This window comes from Macrotis lagotis, chromosome 3 (assembly GCF_037893015.1).
Source record: "Macrotis lagotis isolate mMagLag1 chromosome 3, bilby.v1.9.chrom.fasta, whole genome shotgun sequence".
Classification (NCBI taxonomy): Eukaryota; Metazoa; Chordata; class Mammalia; order Peramelemorphia; family Peramelidae; genus Macrotis; species Macrotis lagotis.
In genome coordinates, this window is record NC_133660.1 from 134,954,092 (window position 1) to 134,969,954 (window position 15,863).

Consider the following 15,863-nt stretch of genomic DNA (forward strand, 5'->3'; position numbering starts at 1 on the left):
TTGAGCTTTGCAATGACCTACAATTCATATTATTCTTGCAGGTTTGGATGTAGGAGTTTTGATTTTGATCTTAGCACCACACTTTTATATGATTAGATTTTTTTCATTTTTCTTTGCTCATTTCCTCAACCTACGAATTGATTTTAACACTTTGTTAAGGTAGGACTTTGCTTACAGAGTGGAGGGCACAAGAATCCAAGCTATTGCAGTTTTTTGGGCAGCTGTTTTCAGAGGTACTTCTAGGCATTTCCAAGGTGTTCTGATATAAGGAGCGATTTTTTTATTACTTTCCTGGCCTGTGCTCATGTAGATGGGTGATCACAAGCACTTTTTAGGCCTACAACTGTGAGGAGGATCCCTGCTCCCTGTTTCCCTGTATCAGCATGCTCTCTTGTGCTACTGATCTTTGTTTTCCTGGGACTCTGACCCAGGATTCTGAGCCATATCCAAGTATGGCAATGCAACAGAGTCCTAAAATCATAGAGATTCCTATAATCTCCTTCTGCTCCATCCCTTTACCATCTTTGGACAGATAACTCCAGAAATAACTGCCACTGTTGATTCAGTGGTTCTCAAGGATGACTCTTGGTCAGCTGGGGTTGGGTGTGTACCATTGAGAGTTGCGATGAACTATGCTTTACTCTCATTCTGGTGAGAAAAACTTTTCCTGCTGACCTTCCCAGTTGTCCTTGGCAACCTCTGGGCTGTAAGGTCTGGAAACCACCACTGCTGCCACTGACACCGTCCCCAGTGCAGCTTCCTAGATTGCTAGGACTGGACTCTGCCAGTGCTGCCTGCTCTGCTTCAATCTGTACTCAGTGCAACAGATCTTTCCAACCAAAAGGCTTTGGGTCATGGAGGAGTTAAGACAAAGAATTTCGACAGATAATAACATAGCAAAAATAAGAAGGAACCTCAGAGATCATCTAAGGACAATGTTCATTTTATGAATTCCAGAGATATTAGGTTACTTGTCCAAAGTCACACAGTGGGCAGAGAGACAGGACATGAACCTAGATAATTTGATTTCAAAGTCAACACTGTTTTCATTACAGAACTTTTCTGTTATCTTTCATCATCCTAGAAAAAGATGGACTGCTGAGACTTTGAGGAGGTCTTGGACTGGTAAGAGATTTGTGATCCCTAGGAAAGAGTAGATTTCACAATATTGAATATGACTATTTTGGTTGATTCATAAGCAATTAAAGTCCATTTGATATCAGTAAAATAATATCTCTTCTATGGTTCTATAATCCTATGGTCTCTCCTACTTCATTTCAATCATTTTTCCCTCTTAGGTAAATGAGAAAAATTTTAGCCTTAAATTTCAAGTTATAGCTTTGACAGGCTTGAATATGTCTTCGAGTCTACTTCTTCACTGTTTTCATAAATATGATCCCAATTTTATTTTATTTTGTCATATAATTTCACTACATCTGGTATCATTATTCTCTTTTGGGTTGACTCTGCCACCTTGACACAATCTTTCTTAAAAAGTTTATCTCCTACTTTGAAAGGTATCTTGTTTTTTCTAACAATGCTTCATGACTCCTCATGTTGCTTATCCCTTAAAAGGGTATCTGAGATATTTATAATAAACAAACATACACTGAATATAATAAAGGTAGAGCCTGCTTTGAAAAGATGGCTATGTTTGCCAGCATTTAAGGATATAAATATAACTTTCACAAAAGATGAAAAAGTAGTTAAATTATTGAGAACATGAGAAGAATTTTTATATCCCTCATTATATGAGGACTGAAAGAAGAGGGGGATGGTTATGACTCACAGATGCCAAAAAAGTCCATTGAAAATATATTTGATAAGCCATGGATGAGTTTTCTCACATAGATCTTTTATTTTTTTCTCTTCACCTGATTTTGATGAATATGTTTTTAAAGAAGAGGAAAGGGGTGGCTAGGTGGTGTAGTGGATAAAGCACCAGCCCTGGAGTCAGGAGTACCTAGGTTCAAATCCAGTCTCAGACACTTAATAATTAACTAGCTGTGTGGCCTTGGGCAAGCCACTTAACCCCATTTGCCTTGCAAAAACCTAAAAAAAAAAGAAAAAAAGAAAAGAAACAGTTTAAATAAAGAATAGGGGGGAAAAGATGAAAAAGACATGGAGAATATGTGACAGAAACAACTGTTAGAGTATCTAAGATGCCAGAGATGACAGTGTTAAGCAGCCTTGCAGAATACAATAACTTAAAGATTGTACAGAAAAGGGAATTGCAATAACTATGGAAGAGGCTCTGTTTTGTCCTATATTTTAAATGCAATTTATTAATCATTCTTCTGTTGAGACACATTTTGTCAATTGTATTTCTTTTAAGTATCATATTTATCTTACTCATTAGGATAATAGGATAATTTTTTTTTACCTGGAAGGAATCTTAGAGATCATCTAATTTCATCATGTCAAACATTTGGCCCATAAATCAGATGTGGCCTACAAAACTTCTGAGTGCTATACGTAGTAAAAGAAAAAGCAAATAGTGACTATTTCCTGACTAGAGTCAAGATGGTGGTACAAACCTAGGAAACTCTTGGAGTTTTTACCGAAACAACTTTGAATGAAGCCTTCAAACAGATCTTAAAATGACAGAACCCACCAAAATCACAATGAAACAACTGTTCAGCAAGATATCTTAGAGAAACTTTAGTGGAAATATCTTTTCAGTGGATAAAAGGGGGAGTTTAGTTCCATTTAAGTGGGAGAACTAGGAAGCCAGTGAAAGGCTTTTAGCCACAGGACAACTCAGGTCCAGACAGAGCTCTACCTGTAGTGAGGGTCTCAATCCCAGCACTGAGCGCAAACTTTCCAGCCTGGGGAAGCTGGTGTAGCTTTGGGCTACCCTGAAGATGATAGTGATCTAGTGCAGGGAAAATCCAGAGTAGAAAGTCAACAGTACCCCAGACCCCCAGCAAAAAATCTTGGGAATATATACTCTATACTGTAGGAGTAGAGGTCAACTAACAAAATGACCATAAACAAAAACAAAAGCAAAAAAAATCCCTAACTATTGGCAATATTATTCTGATAGGGGTCATAGAATACTATCTCAGAAGAGGAAATCAGTAATAATATGTCTAGATGTGAAACCACTAAGGGACTGATGAACTGGTCTCAATTCAAAAAAGTCCTATTGGAACAGCTCAAAAATATTTTAAAAACCAAAGAAGAGAGAAAAAAGAAAACCATAAAGAAAAGAAATGAGTCATGCAGGAGAATTATACAATATTTACTGATGAAAAAATAATTTTTAAAAGCAAAATTCATCATAGAAAATAATACTAAATAATTAGAAAAGGAAACAAAATTCTAACTGAAGGGGGAAAAGCCTTTAACATCTAGAATTGGACATATTGAAATGACAAACTCTGTGAGACATCAAGACTCCATCAAACAAAGCCAAAAGGCAGAAAAAAGGGTCAAAAAATGTAAAATACCTCTTAGGAAGACTGGCAAACCCAGAAAATAGATCCAAGAGAGATGATTTACAAGTTTTTGTACTACCTGAAAGCCTCAATCAAAAAAATATTAATCATTCTTCTGTTGAGACACATTTTGTCATTTTGAACAATATTAAGCAGGAAATTATCATGGAAAACTTCCCTAATATCCTAGAACAAGAAGATAAAATAATCTATGGAAGAGTCCATTGATCACCTTCCCCAGAAAGAGATCCCAAAATACAAACTCCAAAGAAGATTGTAGTCAACTTTCAAAATTCCCAGATTAAAAATTACTGCAAGAAGTTGAGGGAAGCAATATAAATTATTCAGGACTTATTTTCTTCAGTGTTAAAGGATCAAAGGATATGATACTCTAGAGGGAAAAGTAACCAGGGTTGTAACCAAGAATCAACAATCCTGCAAAATACAGCATATTCTTTCAGTGGAAAAGATGACTTTTCAATGATAAAGAGCACTTTCAAACTTTACTGATGCAAAGTCCAGAACTGAATAGTAAATTTGATCATCAAATGTAAGATTCAAGAAGAGAATGTAAAAAGATAAGCAGAAGGGAGGGGAATGGTAGTTAACTCTTGACAACTATAATTCTCTAAGGAAAAAAGATATGGGTATAAACTGACTGTAATGTGATCAAAATTTTAGATCTTGAGTGATTTTCCTTTTCATGATACTTTTGCTCATTGGGATTGTATTTCTACAGAGGGTACTTGGAAAGAAGGTATGTATAAATTGATTATAATTTATTTATATTATGGCACTTGAGAATTGTATTTAATGGTACAGTGTACTTGGATAGAGACTGTGGGTATGAAGAGACTTTGAAGTAATGTTGCTTATAAAAAATCAACAACTCTTGAATATTGTATTTCTATCAGGACAGTTAAAATGAGAATACCTAGATAGATGTTGTGCATACAAGACAGGTTTAAAACAATCAAGACATGAAAAGGAGGATTATATTAGAAGACAAAGCATTAGAGGATAAATCACAATACAATGAAGAGGCACAAAGTATTCAAAGAAAGGGAAAGAAGGGAAGGTGTTACTCTTTTAATACTTAGTAAAAGTTTATTCTCAACAGATTCAGTCTAAAAAGGAAATAACAAACATTCTCAGTTGGGTTTAAAAATTTTCCTACATAACAGGGAAATGGGATGGAAGGGAAAATAAAGGAAAAAGAAAGAAGGGACTGGACAAAAGGGAGGACAAATGTAAAATTAAGGTTAAATTAAAAAAAAGTTAAAGGGGAAAGTGAGAAGGAAAAGGACTGTTAGACAGAAGGGCTGATTGAGATGCAGAAATCAGAAATAAAATCTTGGTAAGGAAGCATAAGAGGAAAGGAAAGGGAAAGGTATAAATAATTGGAAATGGTATAGAGGAAAATTGAGTTAGCTATCAGTTATAAATGTGAATGTGAATTTTTTTTTCTTTCTCATTTTTTTTACTTCTAATTCCTCTTTTACAAAATGACTAATATAGAAATATGTTAAATGCAAGTAAATATGTACAACTTTTACCAGATTGTTTGCCACCATGAAGAGAGGGGAGGGGAAGCAAGGTGATAGAAAAAAAAGATGGAACTCATGAATTTGCAAGTGGATGAATGTTAAAATCTACCTTTGAATGCAATTGGAAAAATAAAAGTAAACTTAAAGAAAAGATCATGAAGAATTGGACGTCAGAAAAGTCTTGAAAGACTTGCCTGAACTGATGCTGAGTGAAATGAATAGAACCAGAAGAGCATTGTCCACAGTAACAATAATAATTCTAAAGGACATGTGATAGAAAATATCAACCACTTCAAAAGAAGGAACTATGAAGTCTTGAATACAGACCAAAGCATACTTTTTTCAATTTTTCAATTTTGTTTTATAAATCATGGGTTTTTCCCTTCTCTCATTTTTCCCTTTTTGATTTGATTCATCTTCCACAATGTAATTAATATAGATGTATGTTTAACATAGTTATGTAAGTATAACCCATATTAGATTGCTTTCTATCATGGAGAGGAGGGAAGGAAAGGAAGGGAGGGAGAAAATGTGAAACTGACAACCTTATCAAAATTGTTGAAAATTATCTTTCCATGTTGTTGGGAAAAATAAATAAAATATTTTTTAAAAGAGGGGGAAAAAGCAAATGATAAATATCTAACAAAATAAAATATAGATAATATTACATTTTAAAACTAGAAGCTTTCAGTGATTATTATATACAGCTTAATGGCGCCCATTCTGAGTTTGATGTCAATAATCCAGTACAATCTTCTCATTTTACAGAAGAGGAAATAGAGATCCAATTGACTTATTCAAAATCATATTCAAAATCAAAGTCATTTGCAAAGCCAGGATTTAATCATATGACCTTAAACTGAATAATCTTCTACTCTTTGTAAGTCATCAAATGACTTTTTGAAGTTGAGTATACAAATAGTCATCTGTAGAAGTTTGTCATAGTGTTTCCTTAAATGTCACCACTACATTTTTTTCCCAAGATTTGATTTTCAAGTTCACCTAGATGGAAGTTTATTGAAGGGATGAATCAGTCCCTGGCTTGATATATTTAATTCACAGGTACTTAGTTGTAATAGATAGAATATTTATTCATTTACAAGTAGGAAGTAGATTCCTATTAATGTTTTTATTTCTTTAATGTGACTTCTCAAGGACACTCTCTAAGAACTCTTAATTTCATAAAGCATCTTTAGTCAAACAAATGTATTAAACATATCTGAAATGTATGAGTCATTCTCTAATAGTACCAGCATGCATACATACACTAATACATAGTTACATATATAGATAGATAGATAGATAGAGATATATAGAAATAGATTTATATCTATATCTATCTATCTATCTATCTATCTATCTATTGATCTATCTATCTATTCACATTTACACACATAATCTACTACCCAAAGAAAATACCACTAAAAATTGAGATAGGGAAAGATTATTTGGAGTTGAAATGAACCTCAGAGGTCAGTCAATTCAAGCCTCTCATTTTATAAATGATCAAAGTGAGGGTCAACAAGCCTAAACAACTTAACTAAGATATTATTTCAAAAAGTGTAAAAGGTGAGATTTGAACAAATATTCTCTGAATCCTGATCCAATGCCTTTCCATTTATTATACTCTCCTTAGTACAACAAAAGAAAGCTAGGAATATGAATCTTTATTCAACCTAAGTCACCAAATACTCTAGTCAGAAACAGGCTGCTAACAGTTTATTTCAACCTGTCCCAACCTGACCCAAACTAATGCTCATTTTTATACAGATTTTCATATTTTCTTAATGCCTTAAGAATCAACTTATTTTAATTACATGAGATAAAATAACAACTTTTTAATAATAATAATAATAATGGATATAAACATAGGGTTTCAGATTTTGGGAAGTACCTGAAATTATCCTGACAATAATGCTTAAAAATATATACTATTGAATTTTCCATTTAATAGATGTGAAAAATAATTACAGAAATTAAGTAATTCTCAGGTTCTCACATTTAATTATTAGTTGAGGAAGTAATTAGACCCATTTATTCTATATTTCATGTTTAAAACAATTCCTGCTGATAGTAGAGAATTCTCTTGTTGATCACCTCAAACTTTGTACTTTAATTCATTTAAGTGAGGAATATATCCTCATCAATATCCTCACAATTTTATAGGATTGTATTTGCCTCAAGATAGCACTTTTTTCTTTCACTTTAATAACCCATTCACTAGATAGCAAAATAGGAAGGAACTAAGCATATCTTTTTCTCTTATTGATGGAAACTGGTTCCTATATGGCCAATTGAATATCAAATTTTGAGATTCAGAATCTCAGTAAGTTAGGACTATATAAAATAAATGAAAGAATATCAGAATTCATATTTTTATTAACCTTAATTTGTCAAATTTAAGTCAATTAAAAATAAATTTTGGTTTTCATTTTCTTTTTACTTACTTGTTTTGCCATAAAATCAAAAGTTTTCTGACAAGAAGAAGAATTTTAAAAGGATGAGGCAGAAAATAGAGAAAAAATTACTAAAAAAGAACTTTGGGTATAAGCTAAATGTGATTTAAGTCACTGAAGATTTCCCATCCCCCATTGTTGTTGCTTTTTTTATCTTTTATCCTCTTAGATTTAATTGTTGTATTTGGACTACTTTTCTTTCTCCTAGTCCCCTCCTCCAAATGCTCTCCAATTGGTTTAAGCTCTTAATAATTGAAAAATGCTAGATTTGGAATCAAAAACCTAACATTCTAAGTCAGAGACTCTTCTTGCAAAATGTGTGACATTGGACAAGTAGGTTAAACTTTCTCAACCTCAATATCTTCAAGCATAAAGTAATAAGTGGAACTAGAGGAATTATAAAAAAATTCCTTCCAGTTCTGAATCTTTTGTAAATGGTCATGTGTTTATATATTGACAAAAAATATAAGGATATTTCAGGTTTCAATTGAAGAAATCTGTAATAACACAAAAGATTTTTGCCTATTCTGCCACATTATAAAGCCCAAGTGGATGAAATAAGTCTACCTAGAACTAAAGATGAATTAGTATATATGCTATATAAAACAGTGTGTATATCTAGAACAGAGAATATAGATGGTAATGAGCTATGCTCATCACTCAACAGAAGAATGTACTGGGTTACTTTACAAAATTTAAAAACTCTTTTACTGTGCTCAATCATGACACAAAAGCCTACAAACATCATTTTCTAATTTAGCATTTTTCTAGTATTGTGTTTTACCGATTTATAAAGAATTAGTACATGGAAGACTTTAGCCTCCTAAACAAAACAAAAACAAAACAACAGTAACAACAAATAGATCACTATCAAAAAGGGAGTAATGGAAAGCTGCAGAGTGGATGTTAACAGGCTATAACATAATGCCAAAGAGAAAGACTCTAAAAATAAAATGGAAATATTGGGCAGCTAGGTGGTGCAGTGATAGAGCACCAGCCCTCAGGTCAGGAGGATCTGAGTTTAAATTCGGCCTCAGAAACATAAAAATTACCTAGCTGTGTGACCTTGGGCAAGCTCCATTGCCTTGCAAAAACCAAAAATAATTGAAAGAAAGTATGTTGGCAAAAAATGTTATGATGTTTAGTCCATAAACCATCAAGTATATTTATTAAGTATTTACTACATAGAAGGCACCATGCTAAGCCTTAGGGATAAAAGAAAGGCAAAAATTGTCTCTATTCTTAAGGAAATCACATTCTAATGAAATGGATAAAACATAAATGATTAATTATTCAAAAGATTATGGAGAATAAACAGTAAGTAATATTAGAATTATTCACTGACTGGAGATTGGAAAAGTGCTCCTGCAGAAGGTAAAATTTGAACTGAGTTTTGAAGGAACTTGGGAAAGATAAAAAGCAGTAGTGGGAACAAAGACGATTCCAGGAAAAAGGAGGAAATATTTTGATTTCCAAGGGATTCATATTGCCAAAAATAAGGTAAAAGTACACTTCTCTTTACAAACCTTAGCCCAAGTAATATTCTGGTGTATAAAATTTTAGATTGTGATATGGTAATTTAGCCTTACTTTTTGAGTGAGTAGTGTATAAGATGAAACTACTTCCTTAATTCATCCAAATATATATAATGTTACATCTACAAAGACTATATTTGGGTGCCTCAGAGCACCTGGTAAAGAAAAACTTGTTCAATGAGCAAAACATTTATTAAATGCATACAATGTTCCTTGAACTGTGATGTATTTTAGGATACAAAGTACAGAGATGAAATAACCCTTTCAAGGAGGTTGTATTCTTTTGGGAGAGACAAGTACATATACATATAAATATAAATATAAAATAATTAAATAAATATCTTTGGAGAGCATCTAAATACAAGTTAGTTTTGTAGTCTTGCAACTAACTGTTAGAGGGACCAGGAGATTTCATGCAGAATATAATATTTAATCTTATTTCCATCTTTGATTACGAGCACCCCTCTGTCTGCCAAGGAAAATGGCATTTTGATGGTGGGGATAATGAATGACAAAAGTTATAGGTCAGATTCATTACTAGAAGACTTTAATTTGTTCCCTTCATTAATGTTTAATGGCTAGCTCTAATTTCCTTATTTCCTTATTCTTGCAGTAGAAATAGGATATGTCCCCTATTTCAAAAATGAGAAGCAGAAATTCACTTTCCAATCTTTTTTTTTTATTTTGCAAATGGCTAATCCTAGTTTTCAGTTCATCAAAATTAAGATATTTAAATCTGAAATATTTGAGATACTCAAGTACAATTGCAGACAAAATTTTTTGTCAAGTAGAGTCACCTTATCTCCACCAAAAAGCAGAAAAATGCAATATGTATTTTATTTATTTAAAAAATTCAATGTTTCTGATCTCTATTAGGGTATTTATTCAATTCATTATAAACAGTCTCCACATGGTGTCATGATTAAGATCAAATTTCTTCAAAAAAGGATGTTGCAAAAGGCAAATATAATTCTTTACCTTTGTGAGTAAGTTCATCCTTTCCCACATGTTAATATTCATTATGTTTGAACAAGGAGAGATGAGATTTTGCCGAATTGCAGGTGTTATATTTGTACTTTCATTGTCCTGGGAAGTTTTCAAAGGATATGTACTCACTGGGAAGTGAATATAGCAGAATTATAACTTCTAATGATTGATTTCTTTAACATAAGATTGTCCAGATTTGTTCTAGGCTGAAATAGAGTTTGCCATATTTCAAAATGTGCTTTTGAAAAGTGATAATCAAAGGATATAACTTAAAGAGACAAGGCAGTTTTCTAAACCTTTCTACTCATTCAAGAATGAGGTTGGGGGCTCCTAGGTGGAGCAGCAAATAGAACACTAGCCCTAGAGTCAGGAGGACCTGAGTTCTTGACGTCAGGAACTCAATAATTACCTAACTGTGTGACCCCCATTGCCTAGCAAACACCTAAAGAAAAAAGAGTGTGGACAAGGTACTTCATTTTAATTTGCTATCACCAACTTTAGATTGGTGAATGAAGTAAAGGAGGGCTGCAATATTGTTAAACAAAATGTATTTAAGGTTATTGATTATTCATATCCCATCTCATCAGTGGTGCAAGTTTAATAAAATTTCATCATGATAATTCCAAATAATTCTCTAAGTAATTGGGCCAGTCGATAGCTCCACCAATAGTGTATCAGTGTACCTATTGTTCCACATTCTCTTCAACATTTATCATTTTTCTTTTCTGTCATGTTTGTCAACCTATAATAGCTCAGAGTTGTTTTAATTTTCATTTATTTGATCAATGGTGATTTAGAACACCATATATGATCTTAATAACTTTGATTACTTCTGAAAACTTTTAAGATCTCTTGAGTATTTATCAATTGGGAAAGGGTTGTTATATTTATAAATGTGTAGATAATCAACAATTGACACCTTCAGTTACTTTTTCTCTGATTCTCTTCTCTTCATTCAGACTTTCAAATTGCTCTCTCTCTCTCTCTCAAATCACAAATGATCTGTTAACTGCAAAAACTAATGCGCTTTTTAATTATCATTTTTCTTTACCTCTCTGAAATTTTTGACGTTATTGGTCACCCTATTGGCTTTCCAAAGGTTTCTGTGATTTTGTTCTATTTTATTCTCTTGCTATCTACTTGCTTATCTATCTCCTTTTCAGTCTCCTTTGTGTTATCTTCATCCAGATCACACTGACTAATAACTGGGTATACCGAAGGCCCACATCACATCCTAGATTGCTATGATGTCCTTTTGCTTGGGCTCTCTTCTTCAAGTCTCTCTCAACTTCAGTCCATCCTCCATTTGTCCATCAAATTATGCTTTTAAAAATACATGTCTGACAACATAATCTTCTCATCTCATTTTGATCAATAAATTCTCTATCATTTCCAAGAGAAAAATGTTAAATTATATTTTTGACATTCAAAGCACTTCATAATCTGGACTTTAACTACCTTTCAAATCCTCTTACAACTTAATCAATCACAAATACTTTGTCACTGAGTGAACAGACCATCTCAATGTTCCATGCAAAAAAGCCTTCTTACTTCACATTTAGCAAAAATTCCAACTTCTGCAAGAATCCTATCCTGGACATAAATATATATGTATATATATATATATATATATATATATATATATATATATATATATATATATATATACATATATATGTATATATATAATATATATATATATATATATATATATATATATATATATACCATCTATATGATTGTTTTTTGTTTGTTTACCTCAATAGAGTGGGAACTTCTTGAGAACAAGGAATATCTTTTAATATTTTTGATATCTGCAGCATTTGGAATAATACTTGGAAATAGACTTTTGTTGTTTTTGTCCTTTATTGTGGTTGCTGTTGTTTGGTCAATCATGCACAATTTTTTTGCGACTTCATCTTGAGGTTTTCTTGGTAAAGATACTGGAGTGATTTACCATTTACTTCTCACTTTACAGATGAGCAACTGGAACAAACAGAGATAAGCGAATTGACAGGGTTGTACCACTACTAAGTGTTTGAGGTTGAATTTGAATTCATGAAAATGAGACTTTCTGATTTCAAACCCAGGGTTCTATTCATTGATCCACAAATTTGTACATGGTAGACATTTAAGAAATATTGATGTTTAAGTAACTCAGTATCTTATCCATACAAGGTTTTCATAGATATTGTAATAAGTATAAGGAAAGCATAATGAAAGGAAGGTAAGGGTAATATTGTGATTAGCTTTACATGTTAGGATTGATTATAAAAGAAACCAAAGGTAATTTGAGTATATTGATCAGGAGTGTGACTATAGTAAACTGAGAGATTTATGATTACTATTTAGAAAGCACCATAGAGAAAGAATTGTAAAGGAGAAGGGCCTTGAGATAGGAAAACCAATTAAAAGTCTATTTCAATAGTATCAGTGATAGATGACCAGGGTCTACTTTTGATTGAAATATACACAAAGGGATAGAAGATGCTAGATGAAGGAAATCTGACAACTATTTGAAAATGAGGGTGAGTTGAGGGGAATCAAAAATAACTATAAGAATGAGAGCCTAGCTATAAATGGTAGCACAATCACCAACATAAATTAGGAGATCAGAAAGATGAGTAGATTTGGGGAGAATGATAATAATTTGTATTTGAACATTTTGAGTATGAGTTGCCAGACAGACATCGAATTTAATATGTTCAATAGTGATTGAATATTTGTATCGAGCTGAGTAAAAATCTTAAGACTGTATATATAGATATCTGCAAAATCTCAAACATTTTGAAAATAATTAAATAGAGGGAGCCTAAAGAGAGCTCTAAGAGTAAATGTAGGATATTCAAAATGTCTTAACGAAGGCTTAAGTTTTACCTTAAAACTGAATTAAGATTTTTTGACATACTCTATATAATGAGGAAGATATGAAGGCCCTGGAACAAATGTTTTAGAATATCTACTCTGAGAGTATGGAATATGAGAGAACAGCACAGAAAACTAAGTAGAAATGGTTAGAAAGGTAGCAGAACAATTCCTACTTTCCCAGACTTCCCTCTGTCCTTGCAAACGCCTATCAATTCTACCTCCACAACTTTTCTCATGTTTGTCACCTTCTTTACTCCCACATAGCCACCACTCTAATTCAAACACTAAATAATTTTTAGAGTATCTCTTAGAAGAATATGAGTTAAATATGGAAATAGTTTTTTTCTGATTTTACATTTATTGATAATATATTTTTGCTTTTTCAATGTGTGTGAGAGGAATTATAGACAGGGGAGATTTCAAAACACAACATTTGATAAAATGAATGTCAAAAATAAAAAAGACTGTAGGCTCCTTAAAAGAACAAAATCTATGTTCTGTATCTATTTTTCAGTCCCATCTCAGCACAGTAACTTGTATATAATAGCTCAGTAATAAATGCTTATTTAATGAAGGAAAGAAAGAACAACTTACATATTACTGAAATAAAATAGAATGCAGATATAGTTTGCTAATATCATTAATTGTTATAATGAATACATAGTACTAGGAAAAAAATCATGTTCCACAGGAATTTGAGCAGGTAACTACTCAAATACTTTTGTTTATTCTATTTTCTTTTTTTTCTTTACAGCAGGGTTTGATTACATATATTTAAATATTTAAGATTATTCAGAGGTGATATTAATAGGATTAAGAGAGTTAAATATCTTAAAGATTCCAAAACTACATAAACATTTTTGAAAAAAAATAGGCAGAAGGGGCGGCTAGGTGGCGTAGTGGATAAAGCACCGGCCCTGGAGTCAGGAGTACATGGGTTCAAATCTGGTCTCAGACACTTAGTAATTACTTAGTTGTGTGGCCTTGGGCAAGCCACTTAATCCCATTTGCCTTGCAAAAAACCTAAAAAAAAATTTAAAAATAGGCAGAAAAGGAGTATTACCAAATTCTTTTTTGCAATATAAATATTGTGCTAATACTGAAATCAGGAAGAGTGAAAATGAAACTATAAACCAATTTCCATAGTAAATATTAATGCAAAAAATTTTGCACAAAATAAAACCAGGAGATTACAGAAATATTTAACAAGAATCATACATTTTGACCAGGCAGGAATTATATCAAGACTGAAGGACTGATTCAATAATAATTGGAAAGCTAGAAGAATAATTGATGATATCAATGACAAAGCCAACAGAAATCGTATGAGTATCTCAAAAGATGCAGAAAAAGCTCTTGACAAAGTACAAGACTCATGTTTATTAAAAGCACTAGAGAGGTTAGGATTAAATAGAATTTTCCTTAACATGACAAATGGTATCTATATAAAACCATTATCAAGAATTTACTGTTATAAGTATAACCTAGAAGTCTTCTGTATAAAATCAGGGATGAAGCAAAGATTCCCATTATCAACACTATTAGGAATTTTGTGATAGAAATTTTAGCCATAACAATAAGAAAAAAATAAAATAAATTGAAAGAATTAGAATAGACAATGAAGAAAAAAATTGCTGTTTGCAGATAATATGATGATATATTAGAAATTCATTCTGTTTTGTTTTGTTTTTTGTTTTTGTTTTGTTTTTCAAGACAATGGGGTTAAGTGACTTGCCCAAGGTCACATAGTTAGGCAATTATAAAGTATCTGAGGCTGGATTTAAAATCAGGTCTTCATGACTCCAGGGCCAGTTTTCTATCTATTGCACCACCTAGCTACCCCAGAAAGTCTTGAAAATCAATGAAAAAACCATTTGAAATAATAAATAACCTTAGCAAAACTGAAAAACACAAAAAGACCCATAAAAATCACAGATATAATGAACCCAATCTAGCCTCAATAAATAGAAAGATAATTATATTTAAAATAATTGCAAACAAAATAAAATACTTGGGAATCTAACTGTCAAGGTAAACCCAGGTACTATATGAACATAATTACAAAACACATTCCATACAAATAAATTCAGATATAAAGAAATGAAAAATATCAATCACTCATATTAGACCAAGCCAACATTATAAAAATGGCAATTCTATTTAAATTAAATTGCTTATTCTATGCCTTACCAAACCACCAAAAATTATTTTATAAAGGTATAAAAATAATAACAAAATTCATCTGGAACAACAAATGATCAATGATATCAAGGGAATTAATGAAAAGATGTGACGAAGATCTCGAATTATATTGTAAAGTTTGTCCTTCAATTTGAAAAAAGACAAAGACATCAGGGAGATGATGCCATGACAAACACATAAATTGGATTTGAGTAAAGCAGGCTATGCTAAGTCATCAGACTCAATTTCTCTTCCAGAGTCTTCTGGGTCCAATGGCCAAATATAAATCAGGACAACTGGTGATAGATGTGAGGCAATCAGGGTTAAATGACTTGCCCAAGATCGCACAGCTAGTATGAGTCAAGTGTCTGATGCACGATTCGAACTCTTGTCTTCTTGATTCCAAATCCACTGCACCATCTAGCTTCCCATATACTGTAAATCCTCAGAACAATCTGGTACTGCTAACAAATAGAGTGATGACTTAGTGGAATAAAATAGATACAAAAGATACAGTAGTTATGATAAACCCCAGCTTCTCAAATAAGAACTTACTATTTGGCAAAAACTGTAGGAAAATCTGGAAACCATTATGGCAGAAAATAGGGATAGACCTTCATCTTAGTCTGTATAACATTTTAAGGTCAAAATTAGTGCATGATTTAGACATAAAGGTGATACTATAAATAAATTTGGAGTGAAAGGAATAATTTTCCCATCATATCTAGGAGAGGGTAGAAGTGTATAACTCTGATTCTGTAATGCCACTACTAGGTCTGCATCACTTAGAGATTCAAAAAAGGGCACAGGACCCTTTATTGTTCTTTATTTTTATATTTTGTTTTGATT